We start from the raw sequence: 17890 nt of genomic DNA, 5'->3' as shown, positions 1-17890 counted from the left end.
ATAGATTTGGGGGGGGGGGAAAGCTAACTTGAATCTTCAAGGAGTACAGGGTTAAGCGTGTGGGGAGGGGTGAATCAGAAAGGAAAATGGTTCCATTCTCTTCAAATACTTGCTAATAAAATCGGGATTATGCTGCCAAGGATTGAACTGATACTTTTCAAAGCCAACCAACATAAAGCAACAAAAGGAGACACTGTCTCATTACATAACGCAATAGTAGCTCTACTAAAACAGGCAGGGCTGGCATGGATATATTAGTTTGTTATGTACTGCATGATACCAGATAAACAGAGGCAATCTCTAATCACCAGCATAAAACAAAGGTTACTTTATTGGAAACGTCAATGCGCCAGAGGATTACGGTGTGTTTTCATTTCCCTACAGGTCAGTTTACACCGGTATAGTTATATTTCTCTGTTCATTGTTTTCCAATTAACTCACGTTCTATGGGCATCAATTAAATCCATTTATCAAAGTGAAATCAAGCGATGCCACCACTCAGCGAAGGTGTTTGATCAAAGTATGTAACAGTGTGACATTTTAGTCACACATTTGCACCAAAGAACTGGAAACCAAATGATTTTTTCTCCTCACCCATAAAACTTTAATTTCTATACAACCTGCATTGTATCGGGAAGGTAACAGAGGGAAAGAGGAGCCCCTTGCTGTTTTACCCAGTCAGTAACTGAGCCATATAGCCCAGAGGTACCAGTTTCAATCCCCATGTTATGCTGAGTTAGTTGCTTTCAACCAGGGAGGTGGTCAGGGCACAATGTCAGCCGTGGCTCAGTTGCTAGCCCCATCGCCTCTGAGTCAGAAGGTTGTGGGTTCAAGTAAATCTGGGCTGACACTCCAATGTAGTGCCGAGAGAGCGCTGCACTGTTGGAGGTGCTGTCTTTTAGATGAGATGTTAAACCGAGGCCTCGTCTGCTCTCTCAGGTGGATGTAAAAGATCCCATGGCACTATTTTGAAGAAGAGCAGGGGAGTTATCCCCTGTGTCCTGGTCAATCTTCATCCCTCAATAAACATTACTAAAAAACAGATTGTTGGTCATTATCACATTGCTGTTTGTGGGGGCTTGCTGTGTGCAAATTGGCTGCTGCATTTCCTACATTGCAACAGTGACTACACTCTAAAAGTACTTCATTGGCTGTAAAGCACTTTGGGATGTCCAGTGGTCATGAAAGGTGCTACAGAAATGCAAGTCTTTCTTGAGGGGCAGTACGGTTGGCTTCATCACCCCTGGGTTCCACTGGATGAGGACAGGATTAGACTCAACTGTAACTCAACCACAGTCAAATAACCTAACAAGGTTTCCAGATGAACAATAGCCACCCGAGTGAGGCTCAGAGGGCAACTGGCACTCACGGACCACACACCAGGAAAGAGTCAACCCTTTGAGATGAGGAGAGGAGAGGCACAAAACTGGTAGAGAAAACTTGCAAAATTGAAAACATAACAGAGCCACTGGAAATCACAGGTTTAAGAAATATGAGCAGGAGTAGGTCATTTGGCCCCTTGAGCCTGCTCCGCCTTTTAATAAGATCATGGCTGATTTGATCTTGAGCTCAACTCCACTTCCCTGCCCGCTCCCCAGAACCCTTCACTCCCTTATCATTCAAAAATAGTTTGGCAGTTAGAAATAGCTAGTCCCTGGTACACGTGAAGGTTGATACACAATACTCCAGAATTTTTCGTGTGGTCTTGCTCAATGGACTGACACCATGTAAAACGTAATATTCAGGATGCTGGGAATTAGTATTATTTATGTTTGATGGCTTTAATAGGATGTTTTATTCAGCAATAAAAATTCTTCAATAATAGTGCTGCGGTGCTCATGCAACTAGAAGTACATCATAATATATAACAAATCGATTTATTACCTTCTCGTCAGCGGACGGGAGTTTATTTTGAAGATGACCATGCTTTCCTTAAGAGTTTTTTCATTTTTGGGTTGACATGGAAAGGATTATGATTTAACAGTTTTGTATAGTCCACGCAATATGCTGCTGGAATCGTGCGCCATTTTCTCCCTGAATATTTGGTCGCTGTAATAATTTCTTGTTGGGTTAATAGGAGAGCACATCGAGAGTTAGAGCAGCAAGAAAGCAGAATTGGCAATGGTATTTCCAGGGTCTCGTTGATACTAATGATTTCTGCTCTTTTGAGACACTACGTGACATACGCATTGGTGTACAGCCAGTTTCACTTAATGCCCCTCTTAAAGATATTGGGCAATAAGCTGGGCTGAACCTCATCTCTCTTGTGGCATGTAAAACGAGGGCAGTGGTTTAGTGGTTTCTTTGGCTGAATTTCTGATTAACTCTAATCAGAAAGGTATATCATTGGAAAAATGATATTGATTTGAAACAGATGGTGAAGTAATTGGCAGGGAATCAAAGTTCTGGCTTGATTCTGCAGTCCAATAATTTACATTGACTTGATACAATGAACCTTGGCAAAGTCAGCTTTTGTTCCGGCTTGTGTTGGGGTGTGGGAGGATGTGGTGGGGTGGAAGATAAGGTGGGGGGGGGGATTGGGATGTGGGAGGGGTGGAATGTAGTGGGGGATGTGTGGGGGAGGGAGGGGGGATGTGTGGGGGAGGGAGGGGGGATGTGTGGGGGAGGGAGGGGGATGTGTGGGGGAGGGAGGGGGGATGTGTGGGGGAGGGAGGGGGGATGTGTGGGGGAGGGAGGTGGGATGTGTGGGGGAGGGAGGGGGGATGTGTGGGGGAGGGAGGGGGGATGTGTGGGGGAGGGAGGGGGGATGTGTGGGGGAGGGAGGGGGGATGTGTGGGGGAAGGGAGGGGGGATGTGTGGGGGAGGGAGGGGATATGTGTGGGGGAGGGAGGGGATATGTGTGGGGGAGGGAGGGGATATGTGTGGGGGAGGGAGGGGATATGTGTGGGGGAGGGAGGGGATATGTGTGGGGGAGGGAGGGGATATGTGTGGGGGAGGGAGGGGATATGTGTGGGGGAGGGAGGGGATATGTGTGGGGGAGGGAGGGGATATGTGTGGGGGAGGGAGGGGATGTGTGGGGGAGGCGGGAATGTGTGGGGGAGGCGGGGGAAGGAGGGGATGTGTGGGGGGGGAGGGGATGTGCGGGGGAGGGAGGGGATGTGTGGGGGAGGGAGGGGATGTGTGGGGGAGGGAGGGGATGTGTGGGGGAGGGAGGGGATGTGTGGGGGAGGGAGGGGATGTGTGGGGGAGGGAGGGGATGTGTGGGGGAGGGAGGGGATGTGTGGGGGAGGGAGGGGGTGTGTGGGGGAGGGAGGGGGTGTGTGGGGGAGGGAGGGGATGTGTGGGGGAGGGAGGGGATGTGTGGGGGAGGGAGGGGATGTGTGGGGGAGGGAGGGGATGTGTGGGGGAGGGAGGGGATGTGTGGGGGAGGGAGGGGATGTGTGGGGGAGGGAGGGGATGTGTGGGGGAGGGAGGGGGTGTGTGGGGGAGGGAGGGGGTGTGTGGGGGAGGGAGGGGGTGTGTGGGGGAGGGAGGGGGTGTGTGGGGGAGGGAGGGGGTGTGTGGGGGAGGGAGGGGGTGTGTGGGGGAGGGAGGGGATGTGTGGGGGAGGGAGGGGATGTGTGGGGGAGGGAGGGGATGTGTGGGGGAGGGAGGGGATGTGTGGGGGAGGGAGGGGATGTGTGGGGGAGGGAGGGGGTGTGTGGGGGAGGGAGGGGGTGTGTGGGGGAGGGAGGGGGTGTGTGGGGGAGGGAGGGGGTGTGTGGGGGAGGGAGGGGGTGTGTGGGGGAGGGAGGGGGTGTGTGGGGGAGGGAGGGGATGTGTGGGGGAGGGAGGGGATGTGTGGGGGAGGGAGGGGATGTGTGGGGGAGGGAGGGGATGTGTGGGGGAGGGAGGGGATGTGTGGGGGAGGGAGGGGATGTGTGGGGGAGGGAGGGGGTGTGTGGGGGAGGGAGGGGATGTGTGGGGGAGGGAGGGGATGTGTGGGGGAGGGGATGTATGGGGGGGGGAGGGGATGTGTGGGGGGGGAGGGGATGTGTGGGGGGGGGAGGGGATGTGTGGGGGGGGAGGGGATGTGTGGGGGGGGGAGGGGATGTGTGGGGGGGGAGGGGATGTGTGGGGGGGGAGGGGATGTGTGGGGGGGGGAGGGGATGTGTGGGGGGGGGGATGTGTGGGGGGGGAAGGGGATGTGTGGGGGGGGAGGGGATGTGTGGGGGAGGGAGGGGATGTGTGGGGGATGGGATGATGGGGGGATGTGGGGGTGGGCTGGGGAGGGCGTGGGAAATGGCGAAGGGGAGAAAAACAGACAGGACGAGCACGGAAGATCAACCTTTTATAATAATGGTTTTTTAACCTTCTCAAGAGTCAGATCTCTGCTGAAGTGACGGAGGATTGACTACAATTTACACGGTTGGCTATGGAAGAGTGAAATCAGCCAATATTTCCACTCCTGGTCATCACCCAGCAACTCCTGCTGAAATGTACAGGTATGGACATTAAGTGAGGATCAGGTGTTGCTGTGAAGCCTGCCACAATCGATCAACCTGCCAAGATCCACTGTCTAGGTTTGCACGTGCTCCATGAAAGTCAAGGGGGATGGTGTATAAAAGTAGGGAAGTCCTGCTACAACTGTACAGGGTGTTGGTGAGACCACACCTGGAGTACTGCGTACAGTTTTGGTCTCCTTATTTAAGAAGGGATAGACTTGCATTGGAGGCAGTTCAGAGAAGGTTCATGAGGTTGATTCCTGGATGAAGGGGTTGTCTTATGAAGAAAGATTGAGCAGGTTGGGCCTATACTCATTGGAATTTAGAAGAATGAGAGGTGATCTTATTGAAACCTATAAGATTCTGAGGGTGCTTGACAGGGTAGATGCAGAGAGGATGTTTCCCCTCATCGGGGAATCTAGAACTAGTGGGTATAGTTTCAGAATAAGGTGTCGCCCATTTAAAATGGAAATGAGGAGGAATTTCTTCTCTGAGGATCGTGAATCTTTGGAATTCTCTACCTGAGAGAGCTGTGGAGGCTGGGTCATTTAATATATTTAAGTTGCAGATAGACAGATTTTTGAATGGTAATGGAGTCAAGTGTTCTCGGGAGCAGGCAGGGAAGTGGAGCTGAGTCCATGATCAGATCAGCCATGATCTTATTAAATGACGGAGCAGGCTTGAGGGGCCGAATGGCCTACTCCTGCTCCTATTTCTTATGTTCATTGGCTTCAGAAACAGAAGGCAGGGTGAAAAGTTAGAAGAAATCTGGTTTATTTTAATGAAGAAACAGGTACATCACTCTTTCAGAGTAAGTGCCTGGACACTTCCTTCCGACATCAACAATCCAGTGCACAAGCTCCTATTTGCAGGGAATGGTTATTCATTTCCTGTGGGGCAATGCTCTGGAATTGAAAATTCCAATGCGTTATTAATTTTAATGGCTAGCCAAAGGATACCCCAGAAATTGCTCCATAAATTTTCAGATCACTGAAAAAACAGGTCAGCAAGCTTAAATAAGGGTTCATGCAGGATGTAACTTTTGAAGCAATACATTGAAGCAGTGTTCCCCAGTCGGTTTCCGTCTCACTTTCCCCGCTTCCTTCTTTGATATAAGCAGTCATTTTCAATCTGTTTAAGGAGATGAATACTCCTTACATTTTGATTCCTTTGCACACACATGGTCTGCCAGTAATGTTGCAGGTTCAGGGCGACAATACCTGATTTATCTCTTCTGGTGTTTAGCTTCTTATGAAGAAATTATTTTCCATTACTTTTTCAAGCTCATTTGAGAATCCTGAGGCACTCCCCAAGATCAAATACCATTTAATTTGCTCTGTAAAATCAATTAGATCTGCAGTTTCCAGTACAAAGAAAAATATAAAGATATCAACTGTAGATAATGGGATATGGTTATCATTTAGTCCTGTTGGGCACTAACGTTGAGCAGGCTTTGAAGCTTTATGCTATGGATACCAGTATATGCAGCATATATGTTGCATAGAATTACATTGAATTTTACAGCGCAGAAACAGAACATTCATTCCAACTGGTCTATGCTGGTGTTTATGCCCTACACGAGCCTCCTCCGACCTTACTTCATTTATCACACCCTCTCAACATATCCGTCTATTCCTTTCTCCCTCATGTACTTATCCAGCTTTCCCTTAATTGCATCGATACTATTCACCTGAGGTAGCGAGTTCCACATTCTCACTACTCTCGAGTAAATAAAAGTTTCTCCAGAATTCCCTATTGGATTTATTAGTGACTCTCTTATATTTATGGCCCATAGTTTTGGACTCCCCACAAGTGGAAACAGCTTATCTGCACTTCCTGCAGATCCATCAACAATTTCAAAACTGGAGAGAAAAACCATTCCCTTTGACAACAAAATGATGCCATTCTGAAATAATTTCTGAAATCTAAATAACTGGCGAGCAGCAGCAAATGAATGACTGATGTGAGCTGCACCATGAGTTTGTGACCTATTACGATGTATTACAGTGTATCCAGGATGAAAAGAAGAAAGACTTGCATTTATATGGCACCTTTCATGACCACTGGACGTCCCAAAGCGCTTTACAGCAAATTAAGTATTTTTGAAGTGCGGTCACTATTGTAATGTAGGAAACGCGGCAGCCAATTTGCGCACAGCAAGCTCCCACAAACAACACTGTGATAATGACCAGATAATCTGCTTTTCTTATGTTGATTGAGGGATAAATATTGGCCAGGACACTGGGGAGAACTCCCCAACTCCTTTTCTAAATAGTGCCATGGAATCTTTTACATCCACTTGAGAGCAGACAGGCCCTTGGCCTAGATTTTTTTTGTGTTCACGTCCCTGGAGTGGGACCTTTTGACTCAGAGGTGAGTGTGCTATCCACTGAGTTACAGCAAGAAGACAATTTGTTAGTAGTTAATATGAGATGGTAATAATCAACATTGTTTACCAACCCGTTAAACTTGCTTTTTTCTGTCTCGTGGGAGCCACACTGGGACTTGAGCTCCCAATCTAGGCTAACTTCCCCCTGCAATAGAGAGAGATGATTGAATTCTCAGAAGGACCGCTCTTTGGATGAGATATTGAACAAAGATACCACTTGTCTGGTCCACTGATTCCGATGGAGATTAAAGATCCCATGGCACTTTCAAATTGTGAATGGTATCCTTGCCAACAATCTTTTCTCAAACACCACCAAAAATAAATATTAATTGATGCTCTAAAAAGAAAACTTACACCAATAACTAATATGGCATTCCTCATATAGCATTCCTCATATTGTTAGGACATCCCATATAACAAGTCATTATGAAGTGAAAGTATCCTAAAATTACTATCAAGTGATTCTGCTGGGTAAACCCAATGTTAATCACTGGCTTTAGTAACCAGTAGTTAAAATGACTAGGACAGACTGGTGACACATTTATGCCACTCCTACATTGGAAATACCTTGCTTAAAATCTGTTACATCTCTAACTTTTTTCAGTCCTGATGAAAGATCAGCAACCTGAAACGTTAACTCTGTTTCTCTCTCCACAGCTGCTGCCTGACCTGCTGAGTATTTCCAGTATTTTCTGTTTCTACTTCAAATTTCCATCATCTGTAGTATTTTACAATTATATTGGTAATCCTGTTGATGCCCATGTATGCTGTAGGGTGAGATTCAGAGCACTACAGGGGTAATGTATTTGCCTCATGGGTTCTTTGCTTAAGAATTCATAACAGCACATTGCTATTAAGAACTAGTTGGTTTATTCGCAAAAGGTTTAGCAATTACACTGCGCATTACCGGTTCATCCACCAAGCTCACAACTACCTGCCTCATCGTGGATTCCCCCGAACCCAAATGGCTGGGGTTTTATTGAGTCTTGAACATCACGTGACTGGCTCAGCCACTCCCAACTCAACAGCTCTACAACTATTTTTAGTTGAACCAATAATCAAGTGCCCCTTGATTAAAGGGGACACTAAAACCAACAAATAAAAAAAATTAAACTTTTAACACTATATGGATCAAATAAAAATTTGGCCGGGGGTGATGATGCACTCCAGTCCCTCCAGTTCCCACCTCTTGTGGAAGGCCGCGAGCGTACCAGTGGACACCGCGTGCTCCATCTCCAGGGACATCCTGCCTCGAATGTAACTGCGGAAGAGAAGCAGGCAGTCGGGCTGAGCGATCAACAGCGAACATACTCACAGGTGCATACATTCCAACAGGCAACAATGAAACAACTGCATACCAGTAGAGTTCTATTGCACTCTTCAGTGGTTGGGGCCAAGGGCTGAAATGCTGAAATGTGGAGGGAAGGCATAGCCAAAGGCTAGGGTGGTGGGGATGCAGACAAACAATGAGGGAGGCAACAGCAGCCAAACCAGTGGAATGAAGGGCTGCTCAGAGGGGTCTGGTGGTGAAGGTGTGGGAGGAAGTTCCCGAGATGCTGGTCTGTGATGCTGGTGCCAATGTAGGTGAGGGAATGTCGGTCAGCACAGGAGGGGCCTTGCGCAGCAGAGCTCAATGGTGGCAAGGTGGGGTTTTGGAGAGATCGGACCATGATGGAAATCTTAAAATGGGAGCATCGCGGGAGCAAATGAAACGTTGAAAAACATTTCAATTTTACTTGCAAATTTAAATCTTAGGTGGTTTATTTACCTATACCAAGATGGCTGTTGGCTTAGAGAAATTTTGAATGCTCTACAGTGACACTCAATGACCAGAAACTGCAACTACAGGCAGATTCAACTTATTTTTCTGTTAGCTCTCAATATTACTGCTGTTGTTTTAGCAGCGACCCGTTGTGACATTTAACATTGGAAACCCCAATCACAGTGCCCCCTAAATGGCATAACAGGTACTGCAGTTAAATATTAGTACTTTTATTGTTGGTTTTTCCATTGACATAGTATGACATGGACCTCTGAATGCATTCTGAAATGGAATGTTGCAACCCACTCTGTGATTTTTCCACATGCCCGACACGAGACTCCCAAAGCAAGTGCTCTACTCGGAGCTTCGTCATGGCAAACGAGTCCCAGTGGCCAGAGGAAACCCTCAAAGCCTCCTTGATAAAGTGCAACATTCCCACCAGCACCTGAGAATTCCTGGCCCAAGACTGCTCAAAGTGGAGGAAGAGCATCCGGGAGGGCGCTAAGCACCTCGAATCTCGTCGCCGAGAGCATGCAGAAACCAAGCGCAGACAGCGGAAGGAGCGTGCGGCAACCCAGACTCCCCACCCACCCTTTCCTTCAACCACTGTCTGCCCCATCTGTGACAGAGACTGTAATTCCCGCATTGGACTGTACAGTCACTTGAGAACTCACTATTAGAGTGGAAGCAAGTCTTCCTCGACTCCAAGGGACTGCCTATGATGATGATGATTATAATATTATAATAAATAGATAAATAGATATATTACCTAACTGCAAAGCACGCTAAAGTCGTCAAGGAAAACTAAATGCTATGGGTACCAACGTTTTCTTCCATGTTGGTTCGTTAAATTCAATAATAGAAAATTGACACAGTAGCCTGAATGGACTCCTAGTTTTAGAATTCCAGCTGCATTACTTTTGGGATACTTCCTCATGTTTTCTCCCCTTTGAGACCAAAAATCATCAACAGCTGTGAAGAGAGACTGCAGACGTACTCTCTGGGCTTGGCCTGGGTCATTCTAGAACCAACTGCACAGAAATGCTCGGGGTTACTGGTTTTCCCTCTGATTTTCCCTGCTTCCATGTGAGGAACATGTGGCCTCAGCCTGCATGCCCAAAGGCATTGCTGAGAGTAGAAACGCCTCGTAGGAAACCTGAGGCACAAACCCAAATTCCAAATTCTGCCACTTGTGCCACCCCATTTTGAATCATTTTCCAACTTTGGTATTCTAAATTTGTCTGTGGTTGACACCTGTAGGAAGATTGTTTTTTTTTATTCGTTATGGGGATGTGGGCAAGGCCAGCATTTATTGTCCATCCCTAATTGCCCTCGAGATGGTGGTGGCGAGCCGCCTTCTTGAACTGCTGCAGTCCGTGTAATGAAGGAGCTCCCAGAGTGCTGCAGTCAAGATTCAACCACATTGGACACTGGAGTCACGTATAGGCTAGACTGAGTAAGGATGGCAGGTTTCCTTCCCTAAAGGACATTAGTGAACTAGATGGGTTGTTACAACAATCCGGTAGTTTTATGGTCACCATTACTGACACTAGCTTTTTCATTCCAGATTTGTTTAATTAGCGGAATTTAAATTTCCCTGCTGCTGTGGTGGGATTTGCACTCATGTCTCCGGATCATTAGTCCAGGTCTCTGGATTACTCGTCAAGCTACCGTTCCCCTGTTCTATGCTGACAATAAGGACTTCAAGCCTCTCTGAAAATGACAACTGACAGAGGAAACGTGTTTTGTTTGATTGGAGAAAATAAAAACTCCATGAAAGTAAAACGTACATGAAAATGTAGGTTACAAGAATAATTTGTGTCATTCAACATCAAGATGTAGCAGCATCGCAAACAGAAAAATCAAGATAAAGAAATGACCTATCTTCAAGAACCTAATGTCTTTGGTCATAAATAACACAATGCATAATGTTCTAAAAGCACTGTGGTAGACTGCAGAAGAAACAGGAATAATATCACAGGAATAATGGCAATTTAAATCTATGGCTCCTTTAACTTGCCACCTACTAAAAGTTGACTTCCTCGCAGTTGTGCAAGATTTTCTGACGGCTTTGCTGACTTTAATGAGTGTCACAGCCATTTCACCCTACGTTGGTCAATTGAGTACAACAGCCACCTTTGAATATGAGCTCCATCCAATGTCAGTACATGATCAGCGTCACTGTGCTTCCTGTATCACATATTCTATCCCATGACAGTTTGCATTACAGTTGTGTCAGTATGTTAGCAATTGCCTGTCATTGTCCATCTACCAATGTCACTAACAGTTTGACTCAGAAATTCGGAACAGAATAGATCTTTGTATGATTCTTTGGTTATTCAAAAACAATGAGCGGGATTTCAGTAAACTATACATTTGATGCTTTTTTTTTTAGGAAAGTGTTTATTCATAATGCCCCACATATATGTATCTTTCTGCTTCAAACTAGAAATAAGGAAATAATAAAACAGGCAACGAGAGCCAGTGCAGCTGAAATGCTGTTCCCATACATGTTAACGTAAATGAATCAATAACTCGAAATGTCAAACAATGTAAAGTTAATAACTGGGTAGTACAATGTGATGTGTATATGAGGCACCCCACTGAAGCTAACCTGCAAAAGCACACAATATTCAATATCCAATCAATTATGACAGGAATTTATATGAATTCCCCAGTATTCACAGAACATAAGAACATAAGAAATAGGAGCAGGAATAGGCCACCTGGCCCCTCGAGCCTGCTCCGCCATTCAATAAGATTATTGGTTGATCTGATCTTGGTCTCAACTCCACTTCCCTGCTCGCGATCCCCATAACCCTTGCCTCCCTTATCATTCAAAAATGTGTCTATCTCCACCTTAAATATATTCAATGGCCCAGCCTTCACAGCTCTCTGGAGTAGAGAATTCCATGATTCACGACCCTCAGAGAAGAAATTCCTCATTTCCGTTTTAAATGTCTGACCCCTTATTCTGAAACTATGACCCCTCGTTCTAGATTCCCTCATGAGGGGAAACGTCCTCCCTGCATGTACCCGGTCAAGCCCCCTCAGAATCTTTTACGTTTCAACAAGATCACCTCTAATTATTCTCATAATCTCATAAACTCCAATGAGTATAGGCCCAATCTGCTCAACCTTTCTTCATAAGACAACCCCTTCATCTCAGGAATCAACCTCGTGAATCTTCTCTGAACTGCCTCCAATGCAAATATATCCCTCCTTAAATAAGGAGACCAAAACTGTACGCAGTACTCCAGGTGTGGTCTCACCAACACCCTGTATAGTTGTAGCAGGACTTCCCTACTTTTATACTCCATCCCCCTTGCAATAAAGGTCAACGTTCCAGTTACCTTCCCTGATTACTTGCTGTACCTGCATACTAACTTTTTGTGTTTCATGTACAAGGACCCTCTGATCCGTCTGTACCGCAGCATTTTGTAATAACTGGATCCGAGTCATACAGACCAACTGAGTTTTAGGGCCAATCCCTTGTGTGTCTGGGGTTAGGGAATAGAAAACTCAGGCAAGACTTTCACTACCGGACCATTCAGTAACTTTTTGCGGTGAGCACACGTGTGGATGTTGGGTGAGGACACAATCGGAACTGTGGAACCCATCACACCATAAATCTTCAGTCGAGGAGAGCAGGAATGATAGATTGGAGGGGACTACCTCAATAGCTGAGTAACTTTATCCCTACACACAGACCAGGAAGGTCACAGCTTTGATCCGCATCTACGCCAAATTACAGATCTCTGTTAAAATGATGGTAGGGGCATTATAATTCACATCAGTACCCCTGGGCTAGAGGGGAAAATTGGGTGAGGTTCCCACTCCTTCTCACAGGACAGTGGATCTTGCTGGATGTGTGCATGCTGATATCAAATGAGGCAGGGTCAGGGCTGGACTGATGCCCACTGCAGTTGAATATGCTGCTGACATTCATGGTCAAGACTCACACATGGTTACTTGGGCAAGGTATCTGCCACACCGGTCTATTCCTGCAGGAAGTAAATAGCCTCATTAGAGAGGAGAGGTGAAAATTTATATAAAACAAATCGAATGAAGAAAACAAAGAAAAGTGTTGTTGAAACAGTCCCATTGGAGGTGTAGCCTGCTACCGTACTAGGGAATACTCAAGACTTTTGGAGGACAATGGCCCTTCAGACAAAATTACTCTTGGCAGTAATTCAGCTTTCCCCTATTTAAAAAAGATCTCCGATTATTTGGCACATTTCATGTCCTCGGGATGTCCCAAAGCAATTAGCCAATTAATTACTTTTAAGTGGTCACTGTTGTTAAACATAGAAACATAGAAAATAGGTGCAAGAACAGGCCATTCGGCCCTTCAAGTCTGCATCGCCATTCAATATGATCAGTAGGCAAACGCGACAACCAACTTGCACACAATCTCTTTTCTGGCGATACTGGCTGAGGGGAGAAATATTCCCGAGGACATTAAGTAGAAGAGTAGTTGATCTCGAGACCATATTGAGGCAGCTTCCAATGCCGATCACTGCACATTTACAGGCCATCTTAGCAATGAGCTCACTGTATCAACCCCTTGACTGATGCAGTCCCCATTAAAGATCCATACTCCGGAAGTAAGCGATGACAAAATCATTCAACACAATTCTAGGAGGCCACAACTTCTGAAAGATCAACCTTCATCTTTGGCCCAAACACTGTAAAGAATTTGAATAGGAAAATCTTGCATTACTCAGCGAAACTTTATCTAATCTAACGGAATATCCTCCATTGTACATCCCAATCACCCCTGCTCTTCCAGTCACAATGAGGGCACATTCAGGTGAGACCCAAGAGGGCAGAGGAAACGCTTCAAGGACACCCTCAAAGCCTTCTTGAAAAAATGTAACATCCCCACCGACTCTTGGGAATCCTTGGTCTAAGATCGCTCAAAGTGGAGGTGAAGCATCCGAGAAGGTGCTGAACTCTTCGAGTCTCTTCGTCGGGAGCACGCGGAAGCCAAGTACAAATAGTGAAAGGAGCATACGACAAACCAAGTACTCCAACCACCCGTCCCTCCAACCACCATCTACCCCGCCTGTGACAGAGACTGTAGGTCCTCCATTGGCCTCATCAGTCACCTGAGAACTCATTTTAAAGTGGAAGCAAGTCATCTTCCACTCCGGCAGACTGTCTATGAAGAAGACATTCAAGAATCTTCTAGGGTCCAGGGCCTACGCTGTGAACAGCACCAATAGTGTTGACTACAAGCTCAAGATTCATTATTTAAAAAAATCACAATGATTATTCAAGGTAACACTTTAGTATGAATATGTTGTAAATGTTTTTATGCTGTAGATTCAAGTCCAGTTAAGCACCTTCATTATTGAGACTCTTTAAAAAAAAAATGCTAACTTTATCCACCTACACATCCAACTAACAGTGGGCAACTCCTCTTCAGAGCTGCCATATTGTAAGCCAGATAAAGGCATTCTGCAGCAGCACTGGTTCAAAATGGATGTTCCAAGAAACTTAGAATTAAGGATTTATTTTAAGTGCAGATAAGAAAGGTGAAGCAGTCACATTATCACATCACCATGCATTCTCTGTTTACAAAGCTGAAAGTAATTTTACTGGAACTATGATGCCCTTTAAATTAAAGCCAGTTTATCAGCTCAAATTGGCAGCTCGCTCCCTGGAAACAATCCCACTCATGTCAATCTATGCTGATCCTCACCTTTTACAAATTAATATGTGTCAGCGCTTTCACTGCATCTGGGGTTACAGGAGTGGGGAAATGACGGCACTGGAGTGACAGTAGGCACAATGGGGGTCACTCTGGATCAGAAGAGCACCCTTTTTCTATGTTACATGTCGGTAAGCACAAAAGTTGCCCCGACGCCGTCTCACAGAAACAATAAATGAAGGGCTAAAATACAAAAGCGGATGCAGCAGCCTGTACTGCCTCTTGTTTAATTTTTGTGGACTTTGTTACAATGAATGTGGATGCAATTTGGTGGCGGGGGAGGTCACTTTGTTCCATTTGCTCTCTGAGAACATGCACAAGATTTGGCAGCAAGATATATATATATATATATATAAATTTAAAAATAAACAGCAATACAACTCGCTACCAGAGTTTAAATGTGGGCACTTGAGAATGAGTAAAATCCCTATTCACAATAAACTTAACGTTAATTCTGTAAAACAATTCTGATTAACTTCGGCTAAAGTTTCTTTTCCATCAGAGGTTGATGCTTTCTCCTGCTAATATTCTCAGAATGTTCCACATTATGTTTTGACAGGGGTCATGTTACGTTCCGTGAAGCATTTAATAACGTACCAGACAGATTGTAACTGTTTCATGTCCACATTGTTACGGACCAGCTGGTTACACAGACAGCTTTACCTTGACCTTTCACCACAGACAAAAAGGAGGCTTTGGCAACTTGACAAAGCACACAGGAGCAAAACAAGATTCTAACGCTGCAGCGACACGGGACAGTTGAATCCTCTTTCAAAAGTGCGCGGTTGGCATAAAGCAAACTCAAAAGAACTAGCCAGGTTGTACCTCACATTCGCAAATGCAGACCTTTTTTTTTGCTCGAGACTCAGTTGAAGACTGAGATCTTCAAGCTAGCTGAGGTAGCAAGGCTGGGCTTGTTTTATGCTCCCTCTGTGCTGATGATTTATTTGCAACATCTGCACGCAGCACAGCTCAGCTGTTGTGGAGTGGCACCCCGAAGGCCACAGTCATTGACTCCTGCACAATTCATACAGATGCACAAATCAGTTTCACTGTGCCCAATTGGAGAGCACTCTGCAGGCCTTTAGAGCGGTGAGAGGTCCCATCTTCAGCCTGAGTGTCTGCCTAATCTGTAAAATCAATAGAGGTTTAACTGATTGAATTACTGCACAGTTTCTTCATCACTGACACTTCCCCCCTCCTCCATTATGAAGTATCCAGCATTCTCCGTGGGATTTATCTGCTTCAGAGAGCATTCACTGTATTAAACTTTCACCTCTATTTTTCCTTAAAAGGCAAAAGAGTCACAGTTCAGCTTGCTTAATGCATATTATATAGACTTTCCCAGATGCATTTTGTATTTCTTAAAAGCTATAAAGCCCAAACCAATTAATAAATCAGTTTGTTTGAAGAATGCTTATTTTACCATCCAAGTGTATTGCTTTGGATGATATGGTGCACTAAATCACCTCCTGTAGCCAAGCTTCAAATGCAAGAATGACCCGGTGAGCCCATTAAGGGCCATTTTTCTTCTCCTACTGTCTGGGACACTGACTTTATAGATGATTCAAAAATCTTCATCTCTCCTGTTCAAACGGCTGCTTACCAGGCTATCAAACAACATGCAAGAGAAATACCCATTCTGTGCCCCTTCAGCCCCTTGAATGTCAACCCCTCTCACGTCACAGTGTTTACTGAATCTCCCGGTCAAACTGTCTTCTGCTCCATAAAACCGGTACAAGTGAATGCTGCCGAGCTAATTTGCCATTGTAATGTTGCCGCGATAAACTTCTTGTTAATGTTACCCAGGATCTAACTGCACAACGCAGAAAGGCTATTTTGAAATGAACAACCAGCAGTTAGATTATAAACTTATCATTGCTAATTTCAGTCACTGACCCTATTTTGTAGTACTTCTAGCAACTCATACATCATTTAACCCCCCCTCCCCCCCCCCCCCCAGCTCATCACCTCAAACAAGTGTTCTCCACAGGTCACGTTGCTATAACTCCCAAATGACAGGACTAAAAAGGAGGCCATCGACACAGTTGGGTTTTATTCCATTGTTCGAACAGTTCATACTCTGCTTGGGCTGCCTGCTGAGCACTATTACAGGATCTAGAGCTCCTCTGGGACCAGACAGATCTCTCTTTTTTTTCAAAAAAATAGAACAAGCCTGTACTTTTATGGAAACGGCCATTGAGAGCAATCACTAATGGTCGAATAAAGAATGAACACGTAATCTGTTGATGCAAACCGCGTTTTCTGTCTTCCCCCGCACCTTCCAAAAAAAAATTGCACATGCAAACAAAGCAGAATGAGCCTGACTCCTGCTGGACAAGTGCCTCTCCCGAGAGGGCACCATGGTTTGCAAGGCTTGCAATCAATAAAAAGGCCTGCTTTTCTGCATTTAAAAGTTTACATGCTTATTGAGCGTTCAGGCGACACTGCATTTCTCCGACACGTTGAAGCAACTGTCAAGAAAATAAAAAGTCATCACCAACAGCTTCACACGAAAATGCAGCATTGGGTGAAAGGCAAACAGCTCAACATCTAAATTTGGGTGTTGCCATTCTACTGGGATTTATTTTTGTGGGGGTGAGGGGGGTGGTTCAGTTCTTGGAGAGCTGGGAAAAGCAGGAGCTTAGAAAGCTGTTAGGGTAACACCCGAGAGAAAAGGTGCTGCTGCAGCACACACACACACTTCCTCTGCACTTCTCACACCAAGAGCTGTGTTTCTATTTCTATCGAGAAATGAGCAGGAGATCCTTCTGTCAAATGGCACTCGGAGTACTGAAGTTGAATGTTCAGCCATGAACTCATTGAATGGCGGTGCAGGCTAGAAGGGCCGAATGGCCTACTCCTGCACCTATTTTCTATGTTTCTATGTTTCTATGAGACGTGCTGACAGGAGGTGCCCACCACTGACATGGGGGGAGACGCCAGATTCAGTTTTCTCTCAATTCTTGTGGGAAGATGACTGGGGTCACAGCTTGGGATCCTCACAGTGGGTCAATCGAGATTGGGATCTCTTGGTGTGCAGGAGTCTGCTGGCATGAACCTCAGTGTGCAGTGCATTAGGGATTCTGTTGATTTCCTATTATCTGGTGTCACCAAGCTGTTGCGACAAGCCATCAATGTATTCGATGGTGTTGTCAAATGCACTGTGTTGTTCCTCTTTCTAAATGGCAGCTATTTTATTCAAACAGCAGTCCATTATGCAAATGTAAGTGATAGCAAGTTTTCAATAAATTCTGTGACTCTCAACAACCCAACAAAGAATGGATTCTACAAAGCCTTTTGCTGAGCAGTGCTCCATCAGAGGATTTTGCTGATAATCTTTGTGAATTTAACAGCAGGGTTCAGGCATGTATCCTAAAGTTCAAAAGCATTTGGATCAATTGATTTTGTATCTTTTCTGAGCACAGACTAATAGGATTGTCCAGCTGTTGCTGTTACAGCTGCGAGGATGAACATAGCAGAAGCCAGCCAATGAAGTGGTGCGGAGAGTCATTGCAACATAAATAGATAAATCAAGCACCTTTCAACCGTCACAACAGGCTGCATTTCACTGCACG

The 17890-nt window shown here is 45.5% G+C and overlaps 1 protein-coding gene across 10 annotated transcripts in view; it reads right to left on the bottom strand.

Moving 5' to 3' along the window:
- The window catches only part of LOC139270224 (receptor-type tyrosine-protein phosphatase delta-like), a 2930110-nt gene that overhangs the window by 623581 nt on the left and 2288639 nt on the right, over nt 1-17890 (bottom strand). The gene's annotated exons all lie outside the window — the stretch shown is intronic.

The sequence above is a fragment of the Pristiophorus japonicus genome, chromosome 1, assembly GCF_044704955.1.
Source record: "Pristiophorus japonicus isolate sPriJap1 chromosome 1, sPriJap1.hap1, whole genome shotgun sequence".
Classification (NCBI taxonomy): domain Eukaryota; kingdom Metazoa; phylum Chordata; class Chondrichthyes; family Pristiophoridae; genus Pristiophorus; species Pristiophorus japonicus.
This window is presented reverse-complemented; position numbering and strand designations above follow the sequence as displayed.